Source organism: Parasteatoda tepidariorum, chromosome 5 (genome assembly GCF_982258835.1).
Source record: "Parasteatoda tepidariorum strain Cologne lab strain chromosome 5, Ptep-v5.0, whole genome shotgun sequence".
Lineage (NCBI taxonomy): Eukaryota > Metazoa > Arthropoda > Arachnida > Araneae > Theridiidae > Parasteatoda > Parasteatoda tepidariorum.
This window is the reverse complement of record NC_141759.1, coordinates 104,160,769-104,177,658: the sequence shown is the minus strand read 5'-3', so window position 1 is coordinate 104,177,658 and position 16,890 is coordinate 104,160,769.

The following is a 16,890-nucleotide window of genomic DNA, read 5'->3' as shown; positions in this document are numbered from 1 at the left end:
CTATAAAAATTTTTCTCGGTATGGTGGTTTGGCTCATAGAGGCCAACTTTCCGCCAGAGTTTGAAAATTATAGCTTAATATTAAAGGGAGTTAGGCGGACAAGAAATTTGAGCCTTTTTCCCGCCATTTTATTTTGTTTTATTATTTATTCCTTTATGCGTTCTTTCTCCAAGAAAGACGCTTGATTTTAAACATAGAGCATTTTTCGGATGCTAAACTTTCGTGAAAATATTGTAAAAGGAGTAAAAAAAATAATAATAAAAATAAACTAATTTTCCGGGAATTTTCCAGTGTTTAAGCTGTATTTGAAATTTCTCGAATAAAAAAATTTTTTTTTTGCATGTAGGATCCTTTAATGTATCGAAAAACTCATTAAATAAATAATATAATGTAAAAAAAAACAAAAGAAGAAAATATATAAAAAATTTTAAAAATTAACCTCATCCGGGGTTCGAACCTGCACCCCCTCGCTTAAGGCGTAAGTCCCTAGCACGCTGTCTTAGCCGTTGTTCCACGCTTATACGGAGATCAGGCTACTACATAGCTTCAAGTACCCTCTCCCGGTTAGCTAAAAAAAAATACTTGAGGGGCCTTTGTGGCCCCCCTATATGGTCTATAAAATTTTTTCTCGGTATGGTGGTTTGGCTCATAAAGGCCAACTTTCCGCCCGAGTTTGAAAATTATAGCTTATTATTAAAGGGAGTTAGACGGACTTGAAATTTGAACCTTTTCCCGCCATTTTATTTTATTTTTTATTCCATTATGCGTTCTTTCACCAAGAAAGACACTTGACTTCAAGCGCAGAAAACATTTCGCAAGCTAAACTATCGTGAAAATATTGTAAAAGAAGTTAAAAAAAATAATATAATAAAAATAAACTAATTTTCCGGGAATTTTCTAGTTTTTAAGCTGTATTTGAAATTTCTCGAATAAAAAAAATTTTTTTTTGCATGTTGGATCCTTTAGTGTATCGAAAAACACATTAAATAAATAATATAATGTAAAAAAACAAAAGAAAAAAATATAAAAAATTTTAAAAATATACCTCAGCCGGGGTTCGAACCTGCACCCCCTCGCTTAAGACGTAAGTCACTAGCACGCGGTCTTAGCCGATGTACCACATTTATACGGAAATCAGGCTACTGCATAGCTTCAAGTACCCTCTCCCGGCTAGCTACAAAATATACTTGAGGGGCCTTTGTAGCTCCCCTATGTGGTCTATAAAATTTTTTTGGAATGGTGGTATGGCTCACAGAGGCCAACTTTCCGCCCGAGTTTGAAAATTATAGCTTAATATTAAAGGGAGTTAGACGGACTAGAAATTTGAGCCTTTTTCCCGCCATTTTATCTTGTTTTGTAATTTATTCCTTTATGCGTTCTTTCTCCAAGAAAGACGCTTGATTTTAAACATCGAGCATTTTTCGGATGCTAAACTTTCGTGAAAATATTGTAAAAGGAGTAAAAAAAATAATAATAAAAATAAACTAATTTTCCGTGAATTTTCCAGTTTCTAAGCTGAATTTGAAATTTCTCGAATAAAAAAATTTTTTTTTTGCATGTAGGATCCTTTAATGTATCGAAAAACACATTAAATAAGTAATATAATGTAAAAAAAAATATATATAAAAATTTTTAAAAATTAACCTCAGCCGGGGTTCGAACCTGCACCCCCTCGCTTAAGGCGTAAGTCACTAGCACGCGGTCTTAGCCGTTGTACCACATTTATACGGAGATCAGGCTACTACATAGCTTCAAGTACCTTCTCCCGGTTAGCTAAAAAAAAATACTTGAGGGGCCCTTGTGGCCCCCCTATAAGGTCCATAAAAAATTTTCTCGGTAGGGTAGTTTGGCTCATAGAGGCCAACTTTCCGCCCGAGTTTGAAAATTATAGCTTAATATTAAAGGGAGTTAGACGGACTTGAAATTTGAACCTTTTTCCCGCCATTTTATTTTAATTTTTATTCCATTATGCGCTCTTTCACAAAGAAAGTCACTTGATTTTAAACTTAGAGCATTTTTCGGATGCTAAACTTTCGTGAAAATATTGTAAAAGAAGTTTAAAAAAATAATGTAATAAAAATAAACTAATTTTCCCGGAATTTTCGAGTTTTTAAGCTGTATTTGAAATTTTTCGAATAAAAAAAATTTTTTTTTGCATGTAGGATCCTTTAATGTATCGAAAAACACATTAAATAAATAATATAATGTAAAAAAAAAAACAAAAGAAGAAAATATATAAAAAATTTTAAAAATTAACCTCATCCGGGGTTCGAACCTGCACCCCCTTGCTTAAGGCGTAAGTCCCTAGCACGCTGTCTTAGCCGTTGTTCCACGCTTATACGGAGATCAGGCTACTACATAGCTTCAAGTACCCTCTCCCGGTTAGCTAAAAAAAAATACTTGAGGGGCCTTTGTGGCCCCCCTATATGGTCTATAAAATTTTTTCTCGGTATGGTGGTTTGGCTCATAAAGGCCAACTTTCCGCCCGAGTTTGAAAATTATAGCTTAATATTAAAGGGAGTTAGACGGACTTGAAATTTGAACCTTTTCCCGCCATTTTATTTTATTTTTTATTCCATTATGCGTTCTTTCACCAAGAAAGACACTTGACTTCAAGCGCAGAAAACATTTCGCAAGCTAAACTATCGTGAAAATATTGTAAAAGAAGTTAAAAAAAATAATATAATAAAAATAAACTAATTTTCCGGGAATTTTCTAGTTTTTAAGCTGTATTTGAAATTTCTCGAATAAAAAAAATTTTTTTTTGCATGTTGGATCCTTTAGTGTATCGAAAAACACATTAAATAAATAATATAATGTAAAAAAACAAAAGAAAAAAATATAAAAAATTTTAAAAATATACCTCAGCCGGGGTTCGAACCTGCACCCCCTCGCTTAAGACGTAAGTCACTAGCACGCGGTCTTAGCCGATGTACCACATTTATACGGAAATCAGGCTACTGCATAGCTTCAAGTACCCTCTCCCGGCTAGCTACAAAAAATACTTGAGGGGCCTTTGTAGCTCCCCTATGTGGTCTATAAAATTTTTTTGGAATGGTGGTATGGCTCATAGAGGCCAACTTTCCGCCCGAGTTTGAAAATTATAGCTTAATATTAAAGGGAGTTAGACGGACTAGAAATTTGAGCCTTTTTCCCGCCATTTTATCTTGTTTTGTAATTTATTCCTTTATGCGTTCTTTCTCCAAGAAAGACGCTTGATTTTAAACATCGAGCATTTTTCGGATGCTAAACTTTCGTGAAAATATTGTAAAAGGAGTAAAAAAAATAATAATAAAAATAAACTAATTTTCCGTGAATTTTCCAGTTTCTAAGCTGAATTTGAAATTTCTCGAATAAAAAAAATTTTTTTTTGCATGTAGGATCCTTTAATGTATCGAAAAACACATTAAATAAATAATATAATGTAAAAAAAAAAATATATATAAAAATTTTTAAAAATTAACCTCAGCCGGGGTTCGAACCTGCACCCCCTCGCTTAAGGCGTAAGTCACTAGCACGCGGTCTTAGCCGTTGTACCACATTTATACGGAGATCAGGCTACTACGTAGCTTCAAGTACCTTCTCCCGGTTAGCTAAAAAAAAAATACTTGAGGGGCCCTTGTGGCCCCCCTATAAGATCTATAAAAAATTTTCTCGGTAGGGTGGTTTGGCTCATAGAGGCCAACTTTCCGCCCGAGTTTGAAAATTATAGCTTAATATTAAAGGGAGTTAGACGTACTTGAAATTTGAACCTTTTTCCCGCCATTTTATTTTAATTTTTATTCCATTATGCGCTCTTTCACCAAGAAAGTCACTTGATTTTAAACTTAGAGCATTTTTCGGATGCTAAACTTTCGTGAAAATATTGTAAAAGAAGTTTAAAAAAATAATGTAATAAAAATAAACTAATTTTCTCGGAATTTTCGAGTTTTTAAGCTGTATTTGAAATTTTTCGAATAAAAAAAATTTTTTTTTGCATGTAGGATCCTTTAATGTATCGAAAAACACATTAAATAAATAATATAATGTAAAAAAAAAAACAAAAGAAGAAAATATATAAAAAATTTTAAAAATTAACCTCATCCGGGGTTCGAACCTGCACCCCCTCGCTTAAGGCGTAAGTCCCTAGCACGCTGTCTTAGCCGTTGTTCCACGCTTATACGGAGATCAGGCTACTACATAGCTTCAAGTACCCTCTCCCGGTTAGCTAAAAAAAAATACTTGAGGGGCCTTTGTGGCCCCCCTATATGGTCTATAAAATTTTTTCTCGGTATGGTGGTTTGGCTCATAAAGGCCAACTTTCCGCCCGAGTTTGAAAATTATAGCTTAATATTAAAGGGAATTAGACGGACTTGAAATTTGAACCTTTTCCCGCCATTTTATTTTATTTTTTATTCCATTATGCGTTCTTTCACCAAGAAAGACACTTGACTTCAAGCGCAGAAAACATTTCGCAAGCTAAACTATCGTGAAAATATTGTAAAAGAAGTTAAAAAAAATAATATAATAAAAATAAACTAATTTTCCGGGAATTTTCTAGTTTTTAAGCTGTATTTGAAATTTCTCGAATAAAAAAAATTTTTTTTTGCATGTTGGATCCTTTAGTGTATCGAAAAACACATTAAATAAATAATATAATGTAAAAAAACAAAAGAAAAAAATATAAAAATTTTAAAAATATACCTCAGCCGGGGTTCGAACCTGCACCCCCTCGCTTAAGATGTAAATCACTAGCACGCGGTCTTAGCCGATGTACCACATTTATACGGAAATCAGGCTACTGCATAGCTTCAAGTACCCTCTCCCGGCTAGCTACAAAAAATACTTGAGGGGCCTTTGTAGCTCCCCTATGTGGTCTATAAAATTTTTTTGGAATGGTGGTATGGCTCATAGAGGCCAACTTTCCGCCCGAGATTGAAAATTATAGCTTAATATTAAAGGGAGTTAGACGGACTAGAAATTTGAGCCTTTTTCCCGCCATTTTATCTTGTTTTGTAATTTATTCCTTTATGCGTTCTTTCTCCAAGAAAGACGCTTGCTTTTAAACATAGAGCATTTTTCAGAGGCTAAACTTTCGTGAAAATATTGTAAAAGGAGTAGAAAAAATAATAATAAAAATAAACTAATTTTCCGGGAATTTCAAGCTGTATTTGAAATTTCTCGAATAAAAATAAAATTTTTTTTGCATGTAGGATCCTTTAATGTATCGAAAAACACATTAAATAAATAATATAATGTAAAAAAAAAACAAAAGAAAAAAATATAAAAAATTTTTAAAATTGACCTCAGCCGGGGTTCGAACCTGCACCCCTTCGCTTAAGGCGTATGTCACTAGCACGAGGTCTTAACCGTTGTACCACATTTATACGGAGATGAGGCTACTTCATAGCTTCAAGTACCCTCTCCCGGATATCTAAAAAAAATACTTGAGGGGCTCTTGCGGCCCCCCTATAACGTCTATAAAAAATTTTCTCGGCAGGGAGGTTTGGCTCATAGAGGCCAACTTTCCGCCCGAGTTTGAAAATTATAGCTTTATATTAAAGGGAGTTAGACGGACTTGAAATTTGAGCCTTTTTCTCGCCATTTTATTTTGTTTTAATATTTATTCCTTTACGCGTTCTTTCACAAAGAAAGACGCTTGATGTTAAACATAGAGCATTTTTCGGATGCTTAACTTTCGTGAAAATATTGTAAAAGGAGTAAAAAATAATAATAATATAAATAAACTAATTTCCCGGGAATTTTCCAGTTTTCAAGCTGTATTTGAAATTTCTCGAATAAAAAAAATTTTTTTTTTGCATGTAGGATCCTTTAATGTATCGAAAAACACATTAAATAAATAATATAATGTAAAAAAAAATAAAAGAAAAAAATATAAAAAATTTTAAAAGTTGACCTCAGCCGGGGTTCGATCCTGCACCCCCTCTCTTAAGGCGTAAGTCACTAGCACGCGGTCTTAGCCGTTGTACCACATTTATACGGATATCAGGCTGCTACACAGCTTCAAGTACCCTCTCCCGGTTAGCTAAAAAAAAAAAATACTTGAGGGGCCTTTGTGGCCCCCCTATATGGTCTATAAAATTTTTTCTCGGTATGGTGGTTTGGCTCATAAAGGCCAACTTTCCGCCCGAGTTAGAAAATTATAGCTTAATATTAAAGGGAGTTACACGGACTTGAAATTTGAACCTTTTCCCGCCATTTTATTTTATTTTTTATTCCATTATGCGTTCTTTCACCAAGAAAGACACTTGACTTCAAGCGCAGAAAACATTTCGCAAGCTAAACTATCGTGAAAATATTGTAAAAGAAGTTAAAAAAAATAATATAATAAAAATAAACTAATTTTCCGGGAATTTTCTAGTTTTTAAGCTGTATTTGAAATTTCTCGAATAAAAAGAATTTTTTTTTGCATGTTGGATCCTTTAGTGTATCGAAAAACACATTAAATAAATAATATAATGTAAAAAAAAACAAAAGAAAAAAATATAAAAAATTTTAAAAATACACCTCAGCCGGGGTTCGAACCTGCACCCCCTCGCTTAGGGCGTAAGTCACTAGCACGCGGTCTTAGCCGTTGTACCACATTTACACGGAAATCAGACTACTACATAGCTTCAAGTACCCTCTCCCGGTTAGCTAAAAAAAAAATACTTGAGGGGCATTAGTGGCCCCCCTATATGGTCTATAAAATTTTTTCTCGGTATGGTGGTTTGGCTCCTAAAGGCCAACTTTCCGCCCGAGTTTGAAAATTATAGCTTAATATTAAAGGGAGTTAGACCGACTTGAAATTTGAACCTTTTCCCGCCATTTTATCTTGTTTTGTAATTTATTCCTTTATGCGTTCTTTCTCCAAGAAAGACGCTTGCTTTTAAACATAGAGCATTTTTCGGATGCTAAACTTTCGTGAAAATATTGTAAAAGGAGTAGAAAAAATAATAATAAAAATAAACTAATTTTCCGGGAATTTTCCAGTTTTCAAGCTGTATTTGAAATTTCTCGAATAAAAATAAAATTTTTTTTGCGTGTAGGATCCTTTAATGTATCGAAAAACACATTAAATAAATAATATAATGTAAGAAAAAAAAAAAAAAAATATAAAAAAATTTAAAAATTGACCTCAGCCGGGGTTCGAACCTGCACCCCTTCGCTTAAGGCGTATGTCACTAGCACGAGGTCTTAACCGTTGTACCACATTTATACGGAGATGAGGCTACTTCATAGCTTCAAGTACCCTCTCCCGGTTAGCCAAAAAAAAATACTTGAGGGGCCTTTGTGTCCCCCCTATATGGTCTATAAAAATTTTTCTCGGTATGCTGGTTTGGCTCATAAAGGCCAACTTTCCGCCCGAGTTTGAAAATTATAGCTTAATATTAAAGGGAGTTGGACGGACTTGAAATTTGAAACTTTTTCCCGCCATTTTATTTTATTTTTTATTCCATTATGCGTTCTTTCACCAAGAAAGACACTTGATTTTAAACATAGAGCATTTTTCGGATACTAAACTTTCGTGAAAATATTGTAAAAGAAGTTTAAAAAAATAATATAGTAAAAATAAACTAATTTTCCCGGAATTTTCGAGTTTTTAAGCTGTATTTGAAATTTCTCGAAAAAAAAAAAAATTTTCTGCATGTAGGATCCTTTAATGTATCGAAAAACACATTAAATAAATAATATAATGTAAGAAAAAACAAAAGAAAAAAAATAAAAAATTTTAAAAATTGACCTCAGCTGGGGTTCGAACCTGCATCCCCTCGCTCAAGGCGTATGTCACTCGCACGCTGTCTTAGCCCTTGTACCACATTTATACGGAAATCAGACTACTACATAGCTTCAAGTACCCTCTCCCGGTTAGCTAAAAAAAAATACTTGAGGGGCCTTTGTGGCCCCCCTATATGGTCTATAAAAGTTTTTCTCGGTATGGTGGTTTGGCTCATAAAGGCCAACTTTTCGCCCGAGATTGAAAATTATAGCTTAATATTAAAGGGAGTTAGACGGACTTGAAATTTGAACCTTTTCCCGCCATTTTATTTTATTTTTTATTCCATTATGCGTTCTTTCACCAAGAAAGACACTTGACTTCAAGCGCAGAAAACATTTCGCAAGCTAAACTATCGTGAAAATATTGTAAAAGAAGTTAAAAAAAATAATATAATAAAAATAAACTAATTTTCCGGGAATTTTCGAGTTTTTAAGCTGTATTTGAAATTTCTCGAATAAAAAAAATTTTTTTTTGCATGTAGGATCCTTTAATGTATCGAAAAAATAATTAAATAAATAATATAATGTAAAAAAAAAATATATAAAAATTTTTAAAAATTAACCTCAGCCGGGGTTCGAACCTGCACCCCCTCGCTTAAGGCGTAAGTCACTAGCACGCGGTCTTAGCCGTTGTACCACATTTATACGGAGATCAGGCTACTACATAGCTTTAAGTACCCTCTCCCGGCTAGCTAAAAAAAATATTTGAGGGGCCCTTGTGGCCCCCCTATAAGGTCTATAAAAAATTTTCTCGGTAGGATGGTTTGGCTCATAGAGGCCAACTTTCCTCCCGAGTTTAAAAATTATAGCTTAATATTAAAGGGAGTTAGACGAACTTGAAATTTGAACCTTTTTCCCGCCATTTTATTTTATTTTTTATTCCATTATGCGTTCTTTCACCAAGAAAGACACTTGATTTTAAACATAGAGCATTTTTCGGATGCTAAGCTTTCGTGAAAATATTGTAAAAGGAGTAAAAAAAATAATAACAAAAATAAACTAATTTTCCGGGAATTTTCCTGTTTTCAAGCTGTATTTGAAATTTCTCGAATAAAAAAAAATTTTTTTGCATGTAGGATCCTTTAATGTATCGAAAAACACATTAAATATATAATATAATGTAAAAAAAAACAAAAGAAGAAAATATATAAAAAATTTTAAAAATTAACCTCAGCCGGGGTTCGAACCTGCACTCCCTCGCTTAAGGCGTAAGTCCCTAGCACGCGGTCTTAGCCGTTGTTCCACGTTTATACGGAGATCAGGCTACTACATAGCTTCAAGTACCATCTCCCGGTTAGCCAAAAAAAAAAATACTTGAGGGGCCTTTGTGGCCCCCCTATATGGTCTATAAAATTTTTTCTCGGTATGGTGGTTTGGCTCATAAAGGCCAACTTTCCGCCCGAGTTTGAAAATTATAGCTTAATATTAAAGGGAGTTGGACGGACTTGAAATTTGAACCTTTTTCCCGCCATTTTATTTTATTTTTTATTCCATTATGCGTTCTTTCACCAAGAAAGACACTTGATTTTAAACATAGAGCATTTTTCGGATACTAAACTTTCGTGAAAATATTGTAAAAGAAGTTTAAAAAAATAATATAATAAAAATAAACTAATTTTCCCGGAATTTTCGAGTTTTTAAGCTGTATTTGAAATTTCCCGAAAAAAATTTTTTTTCTGCATGTAGGATCCTTTAATGTATCGAGAAACGCATTAAATAAATAATATAATGCAAGAAAAAACAAAAGAAAAAAAAATAAAACATTTTAAAAATTGACCTCAGCCGGGGTTCGAACCTGCACCCCCTCGCTTAAGGCGTATGCCACTAGCACGCTGTCTTAGCCGTTGTACCACATTTATACGGAAATCAGACTACTACATAGCTTCAAGTACCCTCTCCCGGTTAGCTAAAAATTAAAATACTTGAGGGGCCTTTGTGGCCCCCCTATATGGTCTATAAAATTTTTTCTCGGTATGGTGGTTTGGCTCATAAAGGCCAACTTTCCGCCCGAGTTTGAAAATTATAGCTTAATATTAAAGGGAGTTAGACGGACTTGAAATTTGAACCTTTTCCCGCCATTTTATCTTGTTTTGTAATTTATTCCTTTATGCGTTCTTTCTCCAAGAAAGACGCTTGATTTTAAACAAAGAGCATTTTTCGGATGCTAAACTTTCGTGAAAATATTGTAAAAGGAGTAGAAAAAATAATAATAAAAATAAACTAATTTTCCGGGAATTTTCCAGTTTTCAAGCTGTATTTGAAATTTCTCGAATAAAAAAAATTTTTTTTGCATGTAGGATCCTTTAATGTATCGAAAAACACATTAAATAAATAATATAATGTAAAAAAAAACTAAAGAAAAAAATATAAAAAATTTTAAAAATTGACCTCAGCTGGGGTTCGAACCTGCACCTCCTCGCTTAAGGCGTAAGTCACTAGCACGCGGTCTTAGCCGTTGTACCACATTTATACGGAGATGAGGCTACTTCATAGCTTCAAGTACCCTCTCCCGGTTAGCCAAAAAAAAATACTTGAGGGGCCTTTGTGTCCCCCCTATATGGTCTATAAAAATTTTTCTCGGTATGCTGGTTTGGCTCATAAAGGCCAACTTTCCGCCCGAGTTTGAAAATTATAGCTTAATATTAAAGGGAGTTGGACGGACTTGAAATTTGAAACTTTTTCCCGCCATTTTATTTTATTTTTTATTCCATTATGCGTTCTTTCACCAAGAAAGACACTTGATTTTAAACATAGAGCATTTTTCGGATACTAAACTTTCGTGAAAATATTGTAAAAGAAGTTTAAAAAAATAATATAGTAAAAATAAACTAATTTTCCCGGAATTTTCGAGTTTTTAAGCTGTATTTGAAATTTCTCGAAAAAAAAAAAAATTTTCTGCATGTAGGATCCTTTAATGTATCGAAAAACACATTAAATAAATAATATAATGTAAGAAAAAACAAAAGAAAAAAAATAAAAAATTTTAAAAATTGACCTCAGCTGGGGTTCGAACCTGCATCCCCTCGCTCAAGGCGTATGTCACTCGCACGCTGTCTTAGCCCTTGTACCACATTTATACGGAAATCAGACTACTACATAGCTTCAAGTACCCTCTCCCGGTTAGCTAAAAAAAAATACTTGAGGGGCCTTTGTGGCCCCCCTATATGGTCTATAAAAGTTTTTCTCGGTATGGTGGTTTGGCTCATAAAGGCCAACTTTTCGCCCGAGATTGAAAATTATAGCTTAATATTAAAGGGAGTTAGACGGACTTGAAATTTGAACCTTTTCCCGCCATTTTATTTTATTTTTTATTCCATTATGCGTTCTTTCACCAAGAAAGACACTTGACTTCAAGCGCAGAAAACATTTCGCAAGCTAAACTATCGTGAAAATATTGTAAAAGAAGTTAAAAAAAATAATATAATAAAAATAAACTAATTTTCCGGGAATTTTCGAGTTTTTAAGCTGTATTTGAAATTTCTCGAATAAAAAAAATTTTTTTTTGCATGTAGGATCCTTTAATGTATCGAAAAAATAATTAAATAAATAATATAATGTAAAAAAAAAAATATATAAAAATTTTTAAAAATTAACCTCAGCCGGGGTTCGAACCTGCACCCCCTCGCTTAAGGCGTAAGTCACTAGCACGCGGTCTTAGCCGTTGTACCACATTTATACGGAGATCAGGCTACTACATAGCTTTAAGTACCCTCTCCCGGCTAGCTAAAAAAAATATTTGAGGGGCCCTTGTGGCCCCCCTATAAGGTCTATAAAAAATTTTCTCGGTAGGATGGTTTGGCTCATAGAGGCCAACTTTCCTCCCGAGTTTAAAAATTATAGCTTAATATTAAAGGGAGTTAGACGAACTTGAAATTTGAACCTTTTTCCCGCCATTTTATTTTATTTTTTATTCCATTATGCGTTCTTTCACCAAGAAAGACACTTGATTTTAAACATAGAGCATTTTTCGGATGCTAAGCTTTCGTGAAAATATTGTAAAAGGAGTAAAAAAAATAATAACAAAAATAAACTAATTTTCCGGGAATTTTCCTGTTTTCAAGCTGTATTTGAAATTTCTCGAATAAAAAAAAATTTTTTTGCATGTAGGATCCTTTAATGTATCGAAAAACACATTAAATATATAATATAATGTAAAAAAAAACAAAAGAAGAAAATATATAAAAAATTTTAAAAATTAACCTCAGCCGGGGTTCGAACCTGCACTCCCTCGCTTAAGGCGTAAGTCCCTAGCACGCGGTCTTAGCCGTTGTTCCACGTTTATACGGAGATCAGGCTACTACATAGCTTCAAGTACCATCTCCCGGTTAGCCAAAAAAAAAAATACTTGAGGGGCCTTTGTGGCCCCCCTATATGGTCTATAAAATTTTTTCTCGGTATGGTGGTTTGGCTCATAAAGGCCAACTTTCCGCCCGAGTTTGAAAATTATAGCTTAATATTAAAGGGAGTTGGACGGACTTGAAATTTGAACCTTTTTCCCGCCATTTTATTTTATTTTTTATTCCATTATGCGTTCTTTCACCAAGAAAGACACTTGATTTTAAACATAGAGCATTTTTCGGATACTAAACTTTCGTGAAAATATTGTAAAAGAAGTTTAAAAAAATAATATAATAAAAATAAACTAATTTTCCCGGAATTTTCGAGTTTTTAAGCTGTATTTGAAATTTCCCGAAAAAAATTTTTTTTCTGCATGTAGGATCCTTTAATGTATCGAGAAACGCATTAAATAAATAATATAATGCAAGAAAAAACAAAAGAAAAAAAAATAAAACATTTTAAAAATTGACCTCAGCCGGGGTTCGAACCTGCACCCCCTCGCTTAAGGCGTATGCCACTAGCACGCTGTCTTAGCCGTTGTACCACATTTATACGGAAATCAGACTACTACATAGCTTCAAGTACCCTCTCCCGGTTAGCTAAAAATTAAAATACTTGAGGGGCCTTTGTGGCCCCCCTATATGGTCTATAAAATTTTTTCTCGGTATGGTGGTTTGGCTCATAAAGGCCAACTTTCCGCCCGAGTTTGAAAATTATAGCTTAATATTAAAGGGAGTTAGACGGACTTGAAATTTGAACCTTTTCCCGCCATTTTATCTTGTTTTGTAATTTATTCCTTTATGCGTTCTTTCTCCAAGAAAGACGCTTGATTTTAAACAAAGAGCATTTTTCGGATGCTAAACTTTCGTGAAAATATTGTAAAAGGAGTAGAAAAAATAATAATAAAAATAAACTAATTTTCCGGGAATTTTCCAGTTTTCAAGCTGTATTTGAAATTTCTCGAATAAAAAAAATTTTTTTTGCATGTAGGATCCTTTAATGTATCGAAAAACACATTAAATAAATAATATAATGTAAAAAAAAACTAAAGAAAAAAATATAAAAAATTTTAAAAATTGACCTCAGCTGGGGTTCGAACCTGCACCTCCTCGCTTAAGGCGTAAGTCACTAGCACGCGGTCTTAGCCGTTGTACCACATTTATACGGAGATCAGGCTACTACATAGCTTCAAGTACCCTCTCCCGGTTAGCTAAAAAAAAAATACTTGAGGGGCCTTTGTGGCCGCCCTATATGGTCTATAAAATTTTTTCTCGGTAGGATGGTTTGGCTCATAGAGGCAAATTTTCCGCCCGAGTTTGAAAATTATAGCTTAATATTAAGGGGAGTTAGACGGACTTGAAATTTGAACCTTTTTCCCGCCATTTTATTCTATTTTTTATTCCATTATGCGTTCTTTCACCAAGAAAGACACTTGATTTTAAACATAGAGCATTTTTCGGATGCTAAGCTTTCGTGAAAATATTGTAAAAGGAGTAAAAAAAATAATAACAAAAATAAACTAATTTTCCGGGAATTTTCCTGTTTTCAAGCTGTATTTGAAATTTCTTGAATAAAAAAAATTTTTTTTTGCATGTAGGATCCTTTAATGTATCGAAAAACACATTAAATAAATAATATAATGTTAAAAAAAAACAAAAGAAAAAAAAATAAAAAAAATTTCAAAATTGACCTCAGCCGGGGTTCGAACCTGCACCCCCTCGCTTAAGGCGTATGTCACTAGCACGCTGTCTTAGCCGTTGTACCACATTTATACGGAAATCAGGCTACTACATAGCTTCAAGTACCCTCTCCCGGTTAGCAAAAAAAAAAATACTTGAGGGGCCTTTGTGGCCCCCCTATATGGTCTACAAAATTTTTTCTCGGTATGGTGGTTTGGCTCATAAAGGCCAACTTTCCGCCCGAGTTTGAAAATTATAGCTTAATATTAAAGGGAGTTAGACGGACTTGAAATTTGAACCTTTTTCCCGCCATTTTATTTTATTTTTTATTCCATTATGCGTTCTTTCACCAAGAAAGACACTTGATTTCAAGCACAGAAAACATTTCGCAAGCTAAACTATCGTGAAAATATTGTAAAAGAAGTTAAAAAAAATAATATAATAAAAATAAACTAATTTTCCGGGAATTTTCGAGTTTTTAAGCTGTATTTGAAATTTCTCGAATAAAAAAAATTTTTTTTTGCATGTAGGATCCTTTAATGTATCGAAAAACACATTAAATAAATAGTATAATGTAAAAAAAAATTTAAAGAAAAAAATATAAAAAATTTTAAAAATTGACCTCAGCCGGGGTTCGACCCTGCACCCCCTCGCTTAAGGCGTAAGTCACTAGCACGCGGTATTAGCCGTTGTACCACATTTATACGGAGATCAGGCTACTACATAGCTTCAAGTACCCTCTCCCGGCTAGCTAAAAAAATACTTGAGGGGCCCTTGTGGCCCCCCTATAAGGTCTATAAAAAATTTTCTCGGTAGGATGGTTTGGCTCATAGAGGCCAACTTTCCTCCCGAGTTTGAAAATTATAGCTTAATATTAAAGGGAGTTAGACGAACTTGAAATTTGAACCTTTTTCCCGCCATTTTATTTTATTTTTTATTCCATTATGCGTTCTTTCACCAAGAAAGACACTTGATTTTAAACATAGAGCATTTTTCGGATGCTATGCTTTCGTGAAAATATTGTAAAAGGAGTAAAAAAAAATAATAACAAAAATAAACTAATTTTCCGGGAATTTTCCTGTTTTCAAGCTGTATTTGAAATTTCTCGAATAAAAAAAAATTTTTTTTGCATGTAGGATCCTTTAATGTAGCGAAAAACACATTAAATATATAATATAATGTAAAAAAAACAAAAGAAGAAAATATATAAAAAATTTTAAAAATTAACCTCAGCCGGGGTTCGAACCTGCACCCCCTCGCTTAAGGCGTAAGTCACTAGAACGCGGTCTAAGCAGTTGTTCCAGGTTTATACGGAGATCAGGCTACTACATAGCTTCAAGTACCCTCTCCCGGTTAGCTAAAAAAAAATACTTGAGGGGCCTTTGTGGCCCCCCTATATGGTCTATAAAATTTTTTCTCGGTATGGTGGTTTGTCTCATAAAGGCCAACTTTCCGCCCGAGTTTGAAAATTATAGCTTAATATTAAAGGGAGTTGGACGGACTTGAAATTTGAACCTTTTTCCCGCCATTTTATTTTATTTTTTATTCCATTATGCGTTCTTTCACCAAGAAAGACGCTTGATGTTAAACATAGAGCATTTTTCGGATGCTAAACTTTCGTGAAAATATTGTAAAAGGAGTTAAAAATAATAATAATATAAATAAACTAATTTTCCGGGAATTTTCCAGTTTTCAAGCTGTATTTGAAATTTCTCGAATAAAAAAAAATTTTTTTTTGCATGTAGGATCCTTTAATGTATCGAAAAACACATTAAATAAATAATATAATGTTAAAAAAAAACAAAAGAAAAAAATATAAAAAATTTTAAAAATTGACCTCAGCCGGGGTTCGAACCTGCAACCCCTTGCTTAAGGCGTAAGTCACTAGCACGAGGTCTTAGCCGTTGTACCACATTTATACGGAGTTCAGGCTACTACATAGCTTCAAGTACCCTCTCCCGGATATCTAAAAAAAATACTTGAGGGGCCCTTGCGGCCCCCCTATAGCGTCTATAAAAAATTTTCTCGGCAGGGAGGTTTGGCTCATAGAGGCCAACTTTCCGCCCGAGTTTGAAAATTATAGCTTAATATTAAAGGGAGTTAGACGGACTAGAAATTTGAGCCTTTTTCCCGCCATTTTATTTTGTTTTATAATTTATTCCTTTATGCGTTCCTTCTCCAAGAAAGACGCTCTATTTTAAACATAGAGCATTTTTCGGATGCTAAACTTTCGTGAAAATATTGTAAAAGGAGTAAAAAATAATAATAATATAAATAAACTAATTTTCCGGGAATTTTCCAGTTTTCAAGCTGTATTTGAAATTTCTCGAATAAAAAAAATTTTTTTTTGCATGTAGGATCCTTTAATGTATCGAAAAACACATTAAATAAATAATATAATGTAAGAAAAAAAACAAAAGAAAAAAATATAAAAAATTTCAAAAATTGACCTCAGCCGGGGTTCGAACCTGCACCCCCTCGCTTAAGGCGTAAGTCACTACCACGCGGTCTTAGCCGTTGTACCACATTTTTACGAAGATCAGGCTACTACATAGCTTCAAGTACCCTCTCCCGGTCAGCTAAACAAAAGACTTAAGGGGCATTTGCTGCCCCCCTATATGGTACATAAAAATGTTTCTTTTTAGGGTGGTTTGGCTCATAGAGGCCAACTTTCCGCCCGAGTATGAAAATTATAGCTTTATATTAAAGTGAGTTAGACGGACTTGAAATTTGAACCTTTTTCCCGCCATTTTATTTTATTTTTTATTCCATTATGCGTTCTTTCACCAAGAAAGACGCTTGATGTTAAACATAGAGCATTTTTCGGATGCTAAACTTTCGTGAAAATATTGTAAAAGGAGTTAAAAATAATAATAATATAAATAAACTAATTTTCCGGGAATTTTCCAGTTTTCAAGCTGTATTTGAAATTTCTCGAATAAAAAAAAATTTTTTTTTGCATGTAGGATCCTTTAATGTATCGAAAAACACATTAAATAAATAATATAATGTTAAAAAAAAACAAAAGAAAAAAATATAAAAAATTTTAAAAATTGACCTCAGCCGGGGTTCGAACCTGCAACCCCTTGCTTAAGGCGTAAGTCACTAGCACGAG